General features: G+C 41.3%; 1 long non-coding RNA gene across 4 annotated transcripts in view; it reads left to right on the top strand.

Annotated features, from left to right (window-relative positions):
- The first annotated feature begins 6,478 nt into the window (after positions 1 to 6,478).
- LOC115030859 (uncharacterized) overlaps positions 6,479 to 18,728 on the top strand; it is a 34,322-nt gene continuing 22,072 nt past the window's right edge. For 3 of the 4 annotated variants that reach the window (XR_003836426.2, XR_003836427.2, XR_015047381.1), the window contains exons 1-2: positions 6,479 to 6,747; positions 9,214 to 9,366. This is a non-coding gene — a long non-coding RNA (uncharacterized LOC115030859). Of the gene's footprint in view, positions 6,748 to 6,783; positions 7,025 to 9,213; positions 9,367 to 18,728 lie in introns of all 4 variants that reach the window. The other variant, XR_015047382.1, reaches the window with a different exon arrangement.

Below are 18,728 nucleotides of genomic sequence, written 5' to 3'. Positions count from 1 at the left end.
TATCGAATTTTTGATCTTACAACTTATATTAGATAAGTAAAGACCCCTGGTCATATCTTCCAGTCTCATAATTTCTATGTCTTTTTAAATGAGAAATTTTCTCTGTTTAGTCATGACAACCATACATTGTTATTATTTACCTATTATAGTTGTACTTTTAATTTTCTGAAAATTTTCTTATGCTTGGATTATCTTACTTACCAGCAGTGATGACAATCTTTTTATTCACCTATTTATTTTGATGTGCCTTCAATATCTGCTCAAATATCTATAAAAACACATCTTTGTATGTATGTATGTATGTGTGCATGTATATACAGGTGTGTGGAGGTCAACATGAAGAAGATTTCTCAATTATCTCCCCCACTTCATTTTTTTGAGACAAGGTCTTTTTTTCACTGAATGGGTGCTCTCTGATTCAGCTAGATTGGGTGGTCATAGCGTTAGGGATCTTCTTGTCTCCATCTCCCCAGGGATCCTGGATATATACTGGGTGTCCAGCTTTCACATGGGTGCTGGGTTTGCACATGTCATGTTCCAGTGCAAACAGTTTCCCAGCTGAGCCCCTCTCAAGCCCTTAAGGACACATCTGAAAACCCAAGGATTCCACCTTCACCTTTGCAGATCATTTCCTTTTCTTCTGATGTCATACTTAATCCATTTTTTAAAAAATGACGATTGATTTATCTCATCTTAAACATACATAGAGTTATTGATCCATATAATTAGCTTACAGGACATTTTCCAAAGTTTTTTGGCTCCTGTCTTGATTGGAAACCCTTACTTTTGGCAGTCAGAAGATGAACACATAGTTCAGTTTCTCCATAGAGACTATGAACATGAGGAGTCTTCCCACAGTCTCCAATGCAATAGATTTGCATTCTAGAGTTAGAGTATTTTAGTTAGTTTTACTCATAAATAGCATCAAGTCTTCTTCCATATATGTTCTAGCATGGGCCATTACTACAGTAACACATTGAACTCTTTCAGGTCCCATCTCCTATACTAATTTCCTTTCCAATCATATCTCCAGTGTTTCTAGAAAGATATCGCCAGGCTTTATTCTGAAGGCAAACAATATTTCTGCTGATCATGCTAGCTCTGTAATCATGGGTACACAGCAAGGGGTTGACAATGAGAAATAATCTGTATAGGCTGTTATATCTTTGGACTGAACTATTTTGAGAGTTTATTTTTAGACTGTGACTTTTTCCACTTTTATTTAAGACACACACACACATACACACACACACACACACACACACACACACACACACACATATATATATATATATAACTAATTCTTTGATGATTTCATACAACATATTTTGATCAATTTTAACTCTCAACTGCTTTCCTTAACTCCTTTCAGAAGCTCTCACACTCCATATCCCACCCCAAATTCCTGTCTTATTCTTCTGCTTCTTTCTTCCCTCCCTCCCTCCCTCCCTCCCTCCCTCCCTCCCTTCTTTCCTTTCTCTCTCTCTCTCTCTCTCTCATCCTCCTCCTGCTCCTCCTGTTGTTCCTGCTCCTCCTTCTCTTCTTTCTTCTTCTTCTTCAACTCAGCAACTCATTAACTCCACTTTGTGCTGTCATATACTTCTGGGATAGGGCTATCTTCTGGAGTCTGGTCAACCTATCAGTGGCCGTACCATAAAGAAAATTGATTCTACCCTAAAGCGCCAGAAGTGATCAACTGTCCTTAACTCCTGAGTAAGGGGTCACCGCTTGTGAAACCTTTCCTAGTCAATGCTAAAGTATTGACCGTCTTGATCTTGAAAAAAATCTTATATTCCCACTACTACTCTTCATAAATCTTACTCTAGTTACTTATAGTATAGGATTCCCTCAATATTTTTGGAGACAGAATAGTTTCCTTTCAACTTGGTTTCCACAGAAACCCTTTTTATTTTCTCCTTTGGTATCGATATATCCATAGGGCCTCAATAGGTGGGGAAGGGATGGACATGCGGGTATAGCAGCTAGTAAAGAAAGCATGGTTAAATCCCCAAGAAAGTATGTACATCAATGGTGCATGCATGATAAGCATCTGAATGGACTCCTATCCTTTGGCCTACTAGAAAGCATCCTTCCTCTACTCCTTTATTATTTACTCCAAAGCCTTTCTCTTTCTCTCTGAAATTTCTTTTTGACTTTTCTAGCTCACCTAAAGTCTGAGCTTCTAGAACTGCAGGACCACTTCTTGCCAGGGCAGGAGAGATGGGTGCATGAGAAACTTCATAGCTTTTCCCCATCGGTTGACTACTAGTTAACACATAGTAAAATCTCTTCAGAAGTGAACTGTGTGTCTTTTCTCTTGAGTATTATATAAGACTATGCGGATGTGGGGAGGGAGGGGGAGCGTAAAATGGATGAGAAGAAGTGGTTCACTGGGGCTGGTGAGATGGCTCAGTGGGTAAGAGCACCCGACTGCTCTTCCGAAGGTCCAGAGTTCAAATCCCAGCAACCACATGGTGGCTCACAACCATCCGTAACGAGATCTGGCGCCCTCTTCTGGAATGTCTGAAGACAGCTACAGTGTACTTACATATAATAAATAAATAAATCTTAAAAAAAAAAAAAAAAAAAGAAGTGGTTCACTAGTTCTGTAGCACATGATAGCTGAACATTTGCTGATAAGTTGGAAAAGTACAAAAACCAGTCTCATAAAGAGGCTTGACGGTGCATGAGTTCTTTTCCAAAACTTTACTCAGGAATGTGTTAGAATTGTGCTACTGAAACCTTGATAAAAAAACCCAAGATTTTCAGACTCAAAGTTTTTCTTCCTTCCTTCCTTCCTTCCTTCCTTCCTTCCTTCCTTCCTTCCTTCCTTCCTTTCTTTCTTTCTTTCTTTCTTTCCTTCTTTCTTTCTTTCCTTAGCATTTTAAAATAGCCCATTAGTGCCCGAGGGGTTTAGACTTGTAATACATAATTAGGCATCTTCAGTCAGTAAGCCTGAAATCACATATTCATGGCAATCCAACATCTTTGTAATCTCACTTTCTTTTTCCTTGCACAAGGAAGGTTGAAATATTAATTGCTGTATCAGCCACTTTAAGATTTAATGTATTTTTCCCCTTTCTGAGGGCTGCATACCTCCTGCGTGTCTTCTAACTGTCTATTCCCACAGCTGCTTGAGAGATAAGCAACTGTATGTCTCTGGAAGTAATCTATAAATCATATTCAAATTCATGTGTCCAAATGATCCTTCCTTTAATCTCTAAAATGACTCCACTGGAGGCTTGCTAGTGAGCTTCAATTGGAAACATTATGTTTTCCACCTACCCACACTTCTGTCAAGCATATTAGTGTTAAGAAAGGAAGACGAGTGAGAAGGGGAAACCCGGCTCCCAGCTCTGCCAGCTAGAGCACCTATGGGTACAATAGGGCACCTGGTTTAAATCAGTTAAGTCATGACTTTTTAAAGGCAAACAGAAGAAAGAGAATGGAATACTTGGGTGGTTGCTAGAAGAGACAGCTCTTGTGACTCGTCTTTATCATGCCATTACTCTCACACAATGAGAAAAGTGTCATGAGTCCAATCATTGTTTAATGTTTTAAAATATGCCAATGTGATAGCTTTAGATGGCTATCATCTTAGTTTCACAAGACAGCCATTTCTTCTTACAAGACAGCGGATCAACTTAGAAGACCTCATGATCTACTATATCATGTAGTCTGGTCTATCAGTTCAACCTTGTTTCTATTATCCATTCGGGGGGTCAGTCCTTGGCATGAGCCATACTTGTTGCATGTAATTTTAAAATGCACGTTTCCTCCTTTGCCCAGGGCTGCACTCTTGGCTTAGCTCTGATATCACAGTTCCACCCACTGACTACCTCTTCCTCCCAGCGAGCTTTGCCGAGCTACCACCAATCACCCCATTTTCTCTGTTTCTCCTGTCCACCTTCGCTTCTTAGAAGAAAAACATTAAACCATTCTGTTATTTTAAAACTTTCCAGATAATACAATTGTTTGGAATAGGAATCTCTAGCCCTAAACTTATCAGCTAACCTATATCAGCCATCTGCTGGTGGTGGAGGATGCTGGTTCTGGTTGCCCTAAGACCTTACATAGTTGTTGCATCCGTCTCCTTCCAAAGCCTGATCTGAAGTGCCCCTCTTCTATCCCTGTGTCCACTTTTCCTCCTTCTGGGCCAGAAGTCCCATATTTTCCCTTTTGTCCAGCAATTGGCTTTCACCTTCTTTATTGACCAAATCAAGAACCAATTAGGGAAACAACACTTCCCCTACAATACTCAATTCATTCTCACCTTAGAACCTTTCCTCTGACATTCTTCTGCCCAGAATACTGTCATTTGTTATTCCATATTCAAATCTTTTATATTGAACAAGTAACCACTCCAGTTGTCATTCAATACCAAAAAGTGACTTCTTCTGAAACACTTTTATGTTCTTTAACACCCTGCTAGCTGAATGGGATGTGGGAAAGATGTTTAGTTACTGTCCACTCTATCCAGGTGCTGGCCTAGGTCATACCCATTGAACACGAATAACCAGGTTAGTTCCACATCTTGTACAACTTCTATTTATACACAAATAGAAACCATCAATCTAGTAAATAGAAGAACTAGTATCAATGCCTATGTCTAGGTACCTGCAATGGCATGTACTTACTATTCTCTTTACCAAGGTATTCCTGCCAATGGATTTGTAATTTAGTTGGAGTGTAAGATAGACGTATATAGAATCACAAAAATGACCAATCTCAGGGCCATGAAGGCCTTTCAACATCATGAAGTTCAACTCTATCCTGGATATTGAATATTTTGTTCATCACAAGACTAAGAAAATAGCTTTTATTAGAAAACCTTCAGTGACAGGTCATTTTGGATGAATGGACCTAGGTGAAACTTTCATTATTTTTCTATTGAATATTGTAATACATGGCTATTCTTTTTTTCTTGGCCATTTCAGAAAGTTTTGTATCATTACTTGGTCATTAATACTATTTCTGCATGTGATTATTTTCTTATAATGTCATAGATATAGTTATCTAGACTCAAAATGCTTTTGGGTTGGATCTGTGTGCACACTGCTAGAGTTTCCCCATTTACTGACATACCCTTAATGGGGCTGGGGAGACAACTCAGTGAGAAAAGCGCTTACCTTGTAAGCATGAAGACCTGAGTTCAAATCGTTAGGACCCACGAAAACCAAACTAAACTAAGCCAAACCAAACCAAACCAATCCAAACCAAAACAAACCAAAACAAACCAAAACAAACCAAAACAAACCAAGAAACCATATGCAGGCCTGTGTCTATAATCTCATTGTTTCTATGGTGAGCTAGGTAGCAGAAACAGGAGAATTCCTGGAAGTTCATAAGTCTACTAGGTTGATGTACACAGTGACAAACAAGAGACCATCCACATCAAAGGAGGTGGAAGGCAATAACTGACACCTGAGATTATCTTCTTATCTCTACAGCATGCACTATAGCACAAATATGCCTATACTCATAAACGTAAACACACACACACACACACTCTCACACACACAAACATGATTTTCATGTGTGGTCATTTGCTTATCTAAATGTTTCTAAAGCAGTTTGCTCCTCTTGAGTTAGTGGTCAGGTGTGTCCTAGTTAAATGCATGGGGAAAGGCAGAATGTAGCATTTGTTCTGATTCAAGTTTGACTTCTTAAAATCTCTCAATCAAAAGTAATCAAGGTTCTGCTGTGACTTGTTTTTGATAAGCCCCTGTCCATGGCACAGAATCTTTTAATTGTTTCCCCCCCCCACCTCCACCAAATCTTCATAAGGTACTTGGTAATCTCTTACAGAATTTCTCTCAAAATGATGTAAATGGCTTATTCAATAAAATTCTTGAAGTTTTAACGTGTAGTGGTGTGTGTTAGTGTGTGTGTGTGTGTGTGTGTGTGTGTGTGTGTGTGTAAGCATAAAACAGAGTCTTTGTTACAGAAATGCAGAATTGTTTTACATGGACCCTTTGTGCACGAGGAAGAATGTAAGGTGTGCTTCATACAAGAGGTGGACATTGGAGGATGGTTGGAGTGAGTCAGGAAGTAAGGAGATGAATGAGAATCTCAAGTGGTGATAATTGGGTGAACAAAAGCATGGAGGTCTGACTGTGGTGTGCTGGTGGACTGCAGAGGCACTGGGCATGTCTGGAATAGTGAGGGAAGATGAGGATGATCACACACACAACAGAATAGGCAAAGTTGAACTAGCTTGTGGGACAATCTTCAAGGGGATACAGACAATGCTGCTGTGATTTTTTTTTTGTTTGTTTTTGTTTTTTGAGACAGGGTTTCTCTGTGTAGCCCTGACTGTCCTAGAACTCACTTTGTAGACCAGGCTGGCCTCAAACTCAGAAATCTGCCTTCCTCTGCCTCCCCAGTGCTGGGATTAAAGGCGTGTGCCACCATGTCCGTCTCTGCTGTGAATATTGTAGTGGGATAAAACATATTGAGGCTTTTTGATTACAGAAGTGACCCAACATTGAAGGAAGAGGATCCTGGCCATGTGTGCAAGAATGCAGAATGCAAAGTGTAGGGCTACCTCTGGAACCCAGGAGACTGCATTGGACCCAACACCATCATTTCTGCATGGAGTGCAAGACACTTGCTGAATGTAGCATTGGGAGAATCACATGGAGATGAACCCCTGTGCCATCTCAATGCAAAGTAAGCCAGCTAGGTGGTTTACTAACCCAATGATGGAGTGATTGACTGAGAAGATATCAGAATCAACCAATAGCGGTAAGTCATTATGAATATGATGTTTCTATTCTTCAGGCTGGTCTGGAACAATCCTGTCTTCATTAAGAGAAACCAGATGAACCGACGTATTTTTGTTTGCACAACTGGGTTAACTGCCAATGAAATCCCATGTAGAAACACTGCTTTCATGGTCATTCCAACTACCTCTCTACTGAAGTTTACATTTGGAGGAGTGTCCATTGTCGGTGTCTCTTTAAACATATATGCAGGGACAGCAACATAACCTCCCACCTCAGATTTTTAAAGGAAATAAGAGGTACTGTAACTCTTGAGGAAAAATATACTCACCCTTAAATTATATTGTTTTAGAGGTTAAAAGTATATAATTTCCCCAGAAACACATTGCGCCTCAGCCTGCTGGGAGACTATTGCTCAATTACTCTCAGCAGTAGCAAAGGTGTCTACAATTCTGTCAGCTCTGCTGAGGCTGCTGGGAAGAGAGGCCTTGCCCAGGCTGTGAGCTGACATGGCAGGTTTGGGCCAGACAGGGCAAGTGGCCCGGTACTCTTGAGTCGTAGTCCCCCTGCTTTGACGTGTCAAAACCCTGCCTAATCACAGGTTGCCTGCACAGGTGGCCCTGGCCTCTGCTCTCGATACTTGCTGGTTAGCTGCCATATCCCTGTGCATTTTTGTGTCCTAGGTACCATCCTTTGGGTGTGCTCAAGTGGAAAAATCCATGTAGTTTCTTGTCAGGGTGGAAACGGTCCAGATCTGGGATGACCCTGTGGAGGGGCCAGAGGGACTGCTGGGGTGACCCTGCCCTTCCAACATCTACTGTCATCAGGGGTTTCCAGTAGAATCCAAAGGGTCATCTCATACATTTACATATTTCCATCACCAATATAATATAATGTGTTTCTCTGCATTTTCCCCCTGTGTGTCTCTCTTGATGTTCTGGTGGTTTTGAAGAGAGTTGTTGGAACTCACTCCTCAGGGATTTTAAGCCTATCTTTATTCTTAATGCTTTCATTTGGTTTTGTCAATTTGAATGTTCCTTGGTATGAGCAGAAACAACCCTTGGTCTGGTAGAGGACAGATTGGTGGCTTCAGAAAGTGGCAGGAAAGCAAACAATCCCAGGAGAAGAGCAGTGGTGGTTCTAAGGATCTGGCAAGCCCCTGTTCTTGTCTGTGCTCCTTCCCAGTCACCCATTCTGCTCACTGGCAACCCTCAAGAGATTGCTGTTAAACATACAGACAAACGTGCGACCAAAAGCAACCACCGTCATAACCCCAGTCTGATTCTGGGCTGCAGCTTTAGATTCTGGGAAAGGATTATAAACAGGTCTCAATGTCAGTCAAAGGCAGAGCCTTGAGAAGCTGAATGCTAGACTTTCTGACTCTTCAAAGAACACTCACTGATCCTTTCTCTTTTCTGCCGTCTCTCTTGGTAACAAGCAGAGTTTGGAAATTGTTTTTTAGCAAACGTATTAGGGGGAAGCCAGAAGGGAAGTGACACATTGACAGGTGACTGAGGAGACAGGTCTGGGAAGGAATGGCTAAAACAAAAGCGGCAGAATGCTCAGGTCTCCTGAAATCTCTTCAAGGCTTAATTGCAGGTGGGCAGCTGACCCATGTAAACGGAAAAGAGCAAGGGAGGAGGCTGAATAGCTTCTTCCCTTTGAAAACCCAACGGATCTTAAAATGCGCAACAACAGAAGCACCCCCTAGGCTGAATTATTCAGTGCTGGCTCTGACAGTAGTATTCATCTGTACTCCATCTGCAACACCTTGGTTTGTGCATCTCAACCTCCACCTCTGTGCAGATCCCCACCCTACCTCCCCTGTCCCTACCACTGCTACCACCACCATCAGCAATCAATACCATTATCTTAAGTAGTAGCATCTTCATTCATTGTACTATAAAGTAGTATATATGCCAGATACTTCACTCAGGGATTATTTCTTCTGCAGAAAAACCAATGAGGCAGTTACTACTACATTGTTAATTTATAGAAAGAACCACAGCGCGTGAATGGAGTCAGTGTTCCACACAGGTAGACCCGTGTACAGTTTACAGCCTCTACACTATAAATGAGTAGATGGATGTACACTTGAAACAATGAAGGAACATCCCTCTATAGGTTCTTAAATGTCTTAAATGTGGCTCTGACCCTCTTGGAGCTCATAGTCCAGTGAGAAAGGAGATATTTTACTCATGGAACAATTAATTTTTTGTCAATTAGCTTAATAAAATCCGAGACTAGGGTTGTCTGTGAGAAAATTTAGGAAAAAGGATAAGGTGGGGTTTATGTAGATTGTTAATGAAATTCCTATTTTTTTTTTTATTCTGTTGGAGGGTTTTCATCAAGATACAGGGTAAAAAGCAAGGTCTCCAATGTTGACCGGAAGACCTTTCCTTTGTTTGCTTCCTTGTTACTGAGATAAGCACTATGACTAAATCCACGAAGCACAGAAATAATCTATTCTTTTCTCTGTCTTACTCAGCTAATCTTCTACAGCCACCGACCTTGGGATACTACCACCCACAGTGGACTGGGCCCTCCTACAGCAATTAGCAAGTTAAAAAAATTTTTCACGGACATGACCACAGGCCAGTTTGGCGGAGACAGTTTTACAATTGAGGTTCCCTATTTCCAGGTGTGTCAAGTTGACAACTGAAGCTGACAATGGAAGCTGCTTTCTGAGACAGACTGCTGGGTGTGATGGCTGAGTCTGATCATTTTCCTAAAAAAAATGTCTGGAGACATTATCCTTGGGTCCGTCCACTTAATGCCTATTAGAAATGTCCAAATTGGGGAATACTGTGATGGTTTGAATAAGAATGCACTCCTATAGGCTCATGTTTTAATCCGTGGTCTTCAGTTGGAAAAACTGTTTGGGAAGGAGTAGGAGGTATGGCCTTGTTGGAGAAGGTGTGTGTTAGTGACAGCACACCTAGCCCTAGCCCTAGCCCTAGCCCTAGCCCTAGCCCTAGCCCTAGCCCTAGCCCTAGCCCTAGCCCTAGCCCTAGCCCTAGCCCTAGCCCTAGCCCTTACCCTAGCCCTAGCCCTAACCCTAGCCCTAACCCTAATCCTAACGCCTATTCCCTGCGTCCCCCAAGGTCCCCTGCCTGCTCCAGGAGCTTCTTTTCTGGGTTACTCTACTCCACTTCTCTACTTCCTTTTGTCCCACTGGTCCAACCTTGTGATTATGAATTATGTGTACTTCCCTCTCACCTACTGGGAGCATTTTGGCATCTAGATAATGCATTCTTATTTATAAGTTTCCATCTAGCATGTGGCTCACAATGGTATACATATTGATCCTAAATTTTATAAATTTTAAAATGGCCATTTTGTTTACTTTTACTTGTGAATGTAAAGGTGCTTAAAAAAATAGTCTGTGCTAAAACCAACCAAACAAACAAAACCCCAAAACATTAAAATGTGGGATTAAGCCAGGTGTGGTGATACACACCTTTAATCTTAGGACTTGAAAGGCAGAGGCAGGTGGACCTCTGTGAATTCATCGTCATCCTGCTCTTCACAGCGAGGTCCAGGCTAGCCAGAGATACTCTATGTCAAAAAACAACCAACCAACTAAAGGACAAAAATAAGAAAGAAGAGAGATTCATTGAAATGTCTGTTCTTAGGACCTCAAGCTGTATAGGTTAAGTTGTATTTGTGGGTCTAAGCAGCTTGTGCTATGCTGATGTACCAGGCCCAGTGAGATGGGACTGATGTTCAACTCTAACTGTAGACAGTACAGCATCTTTAATTCTATGGTAGTGAGTCTGCCTCTGTCCCTTCTTCTGTAGCATTTGCAGGTGGTGCTTGGACAAGCTCAATTTGGGCTTGGTACTGCCAGAGAAACCTTTGTAGGCTGGGGAGACTAGCTGAGGGAGTTATCTTCCCATGGCTAGAATGAAAACTATCCCCAGGGGAAAGCATGCTTGACCTTCTTTGAATCATCTCTTCTGGATCTGTTAGGGCCTCATGGCCCGTCTCAGCATCATGACTTGCTCAGTTCCCACCTCTAGGATCGAAACATCTTCTGGTTCTTCTTTCAGAGCCTTTTCTGGGATTCTTTGTGAAGCATTTGTAAACAGTGCCTGCATCGTTTCTGGTAGTGAATTGATTTAAAATATCCTTTGTTGATAGTCCAGCTTCAAAAGTGCTCAAGTGTGCTGTTAATCTTCTTTTTTCCTTCCAACCACTGAGGAGATACTCCTGCAAGGGAGAGGGGGAAAAACAATAATGCCCTTGTTCTGGTTTAGAGATTCATTATGCCCTCGCTGTGTATCTATGCTGTCAAATGTGGGGCAACTGTAAATCAAACCATCCTATCTAAGAAGAGCAAACTTTACATTAAATGTTGATAATTTTCTTCTGTTCCAGATGCTTACTTAATTTTACTTCAGCAAACACTCACCGAGCATTTCATTTGTGCTAAATGCAGATAAAATGAGATCTACAATTTTGGGGAACCCCATGGGCTACTCAAAAAGAGACAGGAGTAAATGAACAGCTGTAGTTTTCAGGGCAACTGGGGTACCAAAGACATCAATGTTTACCATGGATGTCATAGACTCCTAAGGACTATTCTGGCATACGTTGCCTTTGTACACACCTTTTGTATATCATGCATCAAGCATATGTAGCAAGTCAACATTTATTGAATGGATGACTGATAGGATGAACTAAATTTTGAATCCTGTCATTCTCACATTCTTGCACGTGTTTTCTTAACACGACAAAAGATGACTAGTCTCAAGAACTCCTTGGCTAATAACTCCCCTCTCTGATCTAAAAGAGGATGTTAAACTCAATATTGGTTGGAATTTAAAGTAAAACTCAAAATCAGATCTGAACCCCGCTTAGTAAGTGATGGAGACTCGTATGTATCTTGGGAAATTTTCTATGGTGCAGAACTGGGTTTTAAAGAGCTGGACACTCAGTACTCAGCCCATGGTGGTGGAGAGTAAATACCACTTGGTGATGTGAAAGCCAGATAGGTTGTAAAAATGCCCCCAAATTTTGATCCTACAAATTCTTGCCCTTAGCAGTATGACTCTGTAATTTAATTTAAGAGCCTTTCCCCCAGTCCTCAAATTGGGGTAGTCGTATGGTTTCTTTGGCATATGAAATGAGCTGGCAGTGGTAAAATGCATGCTTAATCCTGGTCTCAGAAGAACTACACCCTTACTTTATCAGATCCTTGTGGCTGTCCTGTGATTGAGACCAAACCAGTTTACTGAATAATGAGTCAATCTTGACACCTTGGTCAGCAGCCCAGACAACTGGTAGCCATGAGAATTAAGCCTTCCAGAGTCATGTCGCAGCATGGAACACATGAGCAAGCCAAGTCAAGATTAACCATGTCTGACCCAGAAAACTAGGATCAATTCAGCATACCTGTAGACTTGTATTTATTTCAATTCATGTGGTTTAGTTCAGGAGTTGTTCTAAAGAACAACATCTTACACACACCAGAGTTTCACATTCTTCATCTCTTTTGGGGGGAACAACCAAGTTACCTCTTTGGTGGTAACTAACTCATGTACTGGTTTAACCAAAATATTTTATTGTCTTAGTAGCTCATGGGTGACTCAGGGACAAAGGGAGTCAGGTTAAGAACAGGGGAAAGCACATAATGAGAAAATTCAAGTGTTCAAAGTGGCTGCAGCCACCTCTGTAATTCTAGCTGCCAAGATAAGGTCCACATTGCTATAGAATCCTAAGACAGACCTTCATCTTTTCTGAAGTGCCAGTTACAAAGAGAAGATTATATAAAACAACAGCCTCACAGATGCTTGGTCCAGAGTTGGGCAGAGAGTGAAAATGGTATTGGTCATTTTTCTTAGTTTTCCCTGCTGTTCTCTGATCCTCAAGAACTTAGTATCAAAAAAGTCACAAGCTACAAAGTCTTGCCCTCACCTGGGAGCCAGTCAGTGCTGCCTGGAAGTATACATTTGTACTGTACAAGCTCCACTATCCTTACCACCTTACGGTTTCTATCCATATAAAACTATACAAGATACCTGGTCCCTCTTTTCCTTGTGACTTTGTGACTAGAGAAGTCCAGTCAAGAGTTGTAAGCATTTAGAAGTTTCATATCAACTCGATATTCTGAAAACAGCCAAGAGCTTGAACTCCTTTCATTGACTGTGTCATAGACCAGGTGAGGGATTGTTAAACGTGTGTGGTGAGGTATTGCTGGTACAAACTGCACACTAGTCATTTCAAAGGTAATAATATTACAGGCTCAGTTCTGATAGATTAGAAACAAGGCACAGATACAGATAGAGGGATCCTCCAAACCCAAGCTGACAGACCAGTGTGAAAATATAAAATTGGTCCTTCATAGTATGGAATTTGAGAACGCACTGGTTTGGAAACTGTTCAACAATCTAGTTTTGGCTTCCCAGGCACCTTTAAAGATGTGCTTTGAAGTGAATTGAATGAAGTGAATTGAAGATATTCTCCCACACCCTTTGGTTTTGAACACTTGCTCCCCTTTAGTAGTGAGGTTTAGGGGGTTATGGATCAATCCTTTAGGAGGTGTTCCTTGCTGAAAGAAGCCATGTTTGTTGTTCTGGGGCTGAGCTGTGAGAGCCTTGCCTTGTTTCAGTTTGCTTTCTTTCTTTGTGTTTATTTGTTCATGGTTGAAGATGTGGTTACTCAGCTTCCTGGTCCAGTCACCTACTACCATGCCTCCTTGCCATGGTAAATTCTATCTTTGGAACCTAAGCCCGAATAAACTCTTCTCCCTACAAATTATCTTGGTGATGGCACGTCATAACAGCAACGAAAGAGTAATATAATATACCCTTTATGCTCCATGTAATTATGATTTTATGATCGAAAGATAAAATTACATGTATTTATTTAAAATTATATCTATTTAACAAATTGCATTTATTTAAGTGCATGCCCACACCATGAGGATAATCTTCAGGAATCAGTTCACTCCTTCTACCAAGACTGAGCTTATAGCAGCAGGCTTACCTGCAGGAAAACCATCTTGCTAGCCCTATTGGATGACTTTTAATGACCCGTTCAGCTCTGGACTGTGAACCTAAGGTCACTGGTTAGATCTACATGTGGGACAAGACCCAATTGTTATGGATGAGTGAAAGAAGGAAAAAGTGCTTCCTGTTTTATCTCCACCAAGGCCTTTTCTCCGGGAGGCGGAGAAGTCTGCTCTTTAATTTGGATTTTCTTTGTTAGATGAGTGGTCTCTGTGTTGTTCAGTGTGGGTGGGAGGGCTGAAACAGTTCACAGGGCGTAAGCAGAGAGGAAACATATGACAGCAGAGAAAAGGGAGGTAAAGATATAGCTGACCTTAAAGATCCCTAGAATCAGGCACTCCATTTTTTTTTAAACTTTATTTGATAGTTTTGAAAGCATTCACTATTTAACTCAATACCCTAGTGACTTAGGAAGGACAAACGCATTCAATATTAATTCAAAAGAAAAATAAGTCAATATCCTCATTTTTTTCAGTATGTCACAAACTGTTTATTTTAATTTGTTTGTTTGTTTTTATTAGATATTTTCTTTATTTGCATTTCAAATGTTATCCCCTTTCCTAGTTTCACCTCCAAAAATCCCCTATCCCCTCCTCCCTCCCCCTGTTCCCCAACCCACCCACTCCCACTTCCTGGTCCTGGCATTCCCTTATACTGGGGCATAGAACCTTCAGAGGACCAAAGGCCTCTCCTCCCATTGATGACCAACTAGGCCATCCTCTGCTACATATAGGCACTCCATTTTTATCAGGCTCCTTTCTACTTACAATGTCCTTTGAGATGAGTCAGTAGATAAAGGTGCTTGCTACCACCAAACCTGACAACTGAGTATGATCCCTAAGTCCCACATGGTGGACATAGAGATCTGAACTCTGGTATAGCTTTACTCTGACCTCCACACAAGTCCATTACCACCTAAAATAAATGAATAAAAATATAAAAAATATCAAACACTACTCTCTGGAATAGAGAGGCATGCTAGGCAGACAAACTATAGCTATCTACCCCAGCTGAGAAGCATTGATTAATATTGATTTTTGTTTGAAGGGAAAACCAAGCCTAACATTCAGCTACTTGGGATCTTTTTATCCATAGCCACCCCTTCTGGTGTGGGACATTGTAGTCTAGCTTTCCAGTTTTCATTATGTATATTTAGTAAATGTCTGCTATATATAGGTATCAAACCAGGAATATTGTACATGTTATTTCACTTATATACTAATCTTATAAGGAAAAATGATTATCCTACTTTGTTGAGGTTCAGCCCCTTAGATAGCTTATGCATCCCTTTGCACTCTCTGTATCATCCATACCTGCTTTCTTCTTGTGGTCAAGTTGTTGCTTGGGGCTTGTGCATCTCCAGGATAATGTGTAACCAAAGTCAAAGACTTTTTACTCCCAGCCATGGCTTCTAAAACCACCACTGGAAATTCTCCTTCTATGGCAATGTATGGTCATGTTACATCAGAGATCAGGCACAAGGAAAGGTGTTTGGAAGCAGATTGCTCTATACTTCCCTTGATCCAAATCTGGAGCCTAACTGATTGACAAGGCAAAGAGTGACTGTGGATCATACTGGTTATTGATTGGTTGTCCATGGAACCAGTTAAGGTTTCTGTCTATGACAACTGCTTTTTTTTTTTTGGAGTTATTTGGGGAAAATTAGCTGATGTAATGCTCTAAAGATGTATTGCTTTTCCAGGAGAATGTCCTGTCTATTGCTAGGTCACTGCAGGGGCTCTCATGTGGCCAGCAAAACAGCAGTGATGGGTAGTGGCAGTAGTCCGTGGTAGTCTGCTGCTGGATCTCTTTTTTCTTGAGCAGTAGAATATATGAAATTCAGGTAAATTTTGAATAAGATCATTAAGATCAACTACATCCTCTTAGCATGGTATAGAAAGATTAGCTTAGCTTCCTTGGTGCAGAATGAATAACGTTTATCCTTGTTATAGCATTGACAGTAAAGATGAGGGTAATGTTCATCCTGTGTACATTGTCCTGCCCCTCCTGAAGCAAGGATATGCCTCACCTCCTATGTAAGGGAAACTGCCAGAGGGATGTTCTGGATCACTATTCCTTAAAGGCTTAGCATTGCATGTGAGTGTTGATTAAATGAGAATGTAGTACTTTGCACTTCATGATTGTTTAAATATACATTGCCTTATTAAACTTTTGTGGCAGCCCTGGGTGGCTTGTAGGACAGTGATAACTGATGTCATTGCACAAGTGGAGAGACTATAGGGCTGAGGTGCTTGGAAGATGGCTCAGTGGATAAGGGGACTTACTCTGCAGTATGAAGACCTGAGTTCAAATCTCCCCAATCCACATAAAAGCTCAGCACAGCCATATACACCTGTAATCCTAGCATTGGGAGTAGAGACAGGTGAATTTTTGAGAGAATCCTCTGGCTAGTCAGCTTTCACCAAATGACAGACTTTCAGTTCAATAAGAGACTCTATCTTAAGACAGTAAGACTGAGGGCAGTGAAGGAAGATGGCCCTGCTATGACCTCATCTTATGCATGCAAAGATGCTATCAGGTGCACATACCCACAAACTCATGTGCATGCCTTTCACATGCACAACACACACACACACACACACACCCCTACGTCACAGAAGACAGAATTTAATGCTGAGACTGTAAAGGACTAAATAAATTCACTAGTACTAGGGGGTCCATGGTGGTCAACTCCATAGAATTTAGAATCAAAGCAACTGAAGATTTATGAGTGACTGCTTGCAGAGGGGTTTGACTAAAGTGGAAGACCCACCCTGGATATCTGGGGTGCCATTCCACATGCTGGGGTCCTGGACTGAAGAAAGAAGAAAGTACATTGAGTATACAGCATTCTCTGTGATTCCAGACAGTCAACACAGTATGGCCAGCTCCTTCTTGCAATTCCCACTGATTCCCAATATCCTTAAACTGTGAGCCAGCACAAATTCCTCCCACTTTACATTGTTTTTGTTAGATATTTTGTCACTGTGATGAAAAAAAGCAACTGAATGAAAGGGATTAACCTGAAATTCAGGAATGTGATTCCTTGTTAGAAGCACAAGCTATTAGATCAGCAAAGGGTTAGTTTTCATATTTCTTTTAACAAACAAACGAACAAACAACAGACAGGGGAAATGATGCGTGCTACCCGTTCTTCCTTTTTCTCAATCCATTTTGCATTCATTTTGACCTCTTCTGTGCACGGGAGGCTGACCTCATAGGGTGCTTCATAGGAGCTTCCTGTTGGCTGGGGCCAATAGGAATCCTTGGTAGTTCTAGTAGCCCAGGAAAGCTACTCTGTATGTTGGGAGTTGTAGTTCCCCTCGAAATTGTGTAGTGTGCTGAGTGGCCCCTTCTCTGTGGCCTCAGTTCTTGCTAGGCTCCTGTGACACTGTTTCTTCTCTTTGGCTCTTCTGGTCACCTCACTGCCTTGGTTATTCTCCCACCCTTCCCAACTCTGTGAGTGCTCTTTTATTTAATGCCTAGTTATTTGAACTATCTGAGATGGATTCAGTGTCTTACTGAGACCCTGACTGTTACAATAGTGACTTGTTTATTTTTAGTGGCTTAAGTAAGGGCCTAAACAAATAAACAAAATCAGAACAAAATTGTCACTTCATTTAACTTATTAAAGCGAAGATCGGTCTGTCTGACTGTCTGTCTATTATGACCTGCACACATGTGCATACACACACACACACACACACACCACATACATACACACAGAGCAAGAGAGAGAAAGAGAGAGAACCACAAACAATTTTACTATATTATTTTACTCCTATTTTATTATGATCTAGTAAAAATGTTATTGGAAATTGGATGCCATGTATGGATGATGTCTGGGAGCAAATGGATGAACTCATTTTACCAGACTTTCTGTCTTCTCCTTGACTACTGTTAAGAAAGCACTCCCAATGATTTCTATATGCCATCACCAGTACAGTTTACAACAGTACTTTGGAGTTCCAGGACTGCTTTGTGAATTCTTTCTTGACAAATTTGCATGAACAATTAATCAATCTGTGTTCTCCAACCTCCTCCAACCTGGTGAGATGCTGGTGTGTGAAAGATGTGATTCCTGCATCACAGTTGAGCTGGTGGCATATAGGAAAAAAGCAGCTCTAGCATTTTGAGGACAATGCAAGGAAAAGGTCGGTCCAGGGCTGTAAAGCCACACGGCAGAGGTTGCGCTTGTTTTCCTGGTGGTGGGGGTGTCTAGGCCAGATGCCTTTGAGTGGAAGCTCTGAGCACTATAGGAGTTTGTCTAATGGACAAAGGAAAAGGGCATTTCAAGCAGATTTTCAATCCTGCCTTGAATAGCAGTTAGGGGACATGACAGAATATGGCACCCAGGAGATGGGTTCCTGAAATTAACTCTGTGAGGCTGAATCATAGGATAGGGAGTCAGGCATACAAAGGATGTGGAACTCTAGGCTCTGTGCTTAGGGATGGAGCTGCTACCCACAGACAGCTGTGATTTACTGGAGATTTTTAACTTTTCTTTTTTTAATTGAAGGGGATGACATGGTCTGATTGTCATTTTACAAAGATCACTCTGGTTATCATTGAAGAGACAGATTAGAGAGTCTGAGATTAGGGACTCAGATTCTGGATAGGATGTTCCTGCAATGGTGTAGGAAATAAAGACGGGAGACTCTTGATTAAAGCCACAGACGCGATGTGTAAGTCCCAGGGCAAAGCCCCACAAATCCGCTGCTGATCGAGAGGGAGGTCAGCAAGCAGTTCTCTTTGAAATGTTCTTGTAGACTTTTCCTTCAATCTATCACTTTGTTACCCTCGTCCCAGACAATCTGTGGAAAATAATGACTGAGTGGCTTCTCCCCTCTCCTCTGCTTTTGGACTTGGTGAGACGTAGGAACACTATAATTTTACCAACTGGGGTATTGGTGAAATAAAAGGCAGACGGTACCCAGGAACTATCTCTAGGCAAGTGCCACATCCTTTGATTTGTGGTTACTTTGCCTGT

The sequence above is a fragment of the Mus caroli genome, unplaced genomic scaffold (assembly GCF_978045245.1).
Source record: "Mus caroli unplaced genomic scaffold, Mus_caroli_1 scaffold_6, whole genome shotgun sequence".
Lineage (NCBI taxonomy): Eukaryota > Metazoa > Chordata > Mammalia > Rodentia > Muridae > Mus > Mus caroli.
This window is presented reverse-complemented; position numbering and strand designations above follow the sequence as displayed.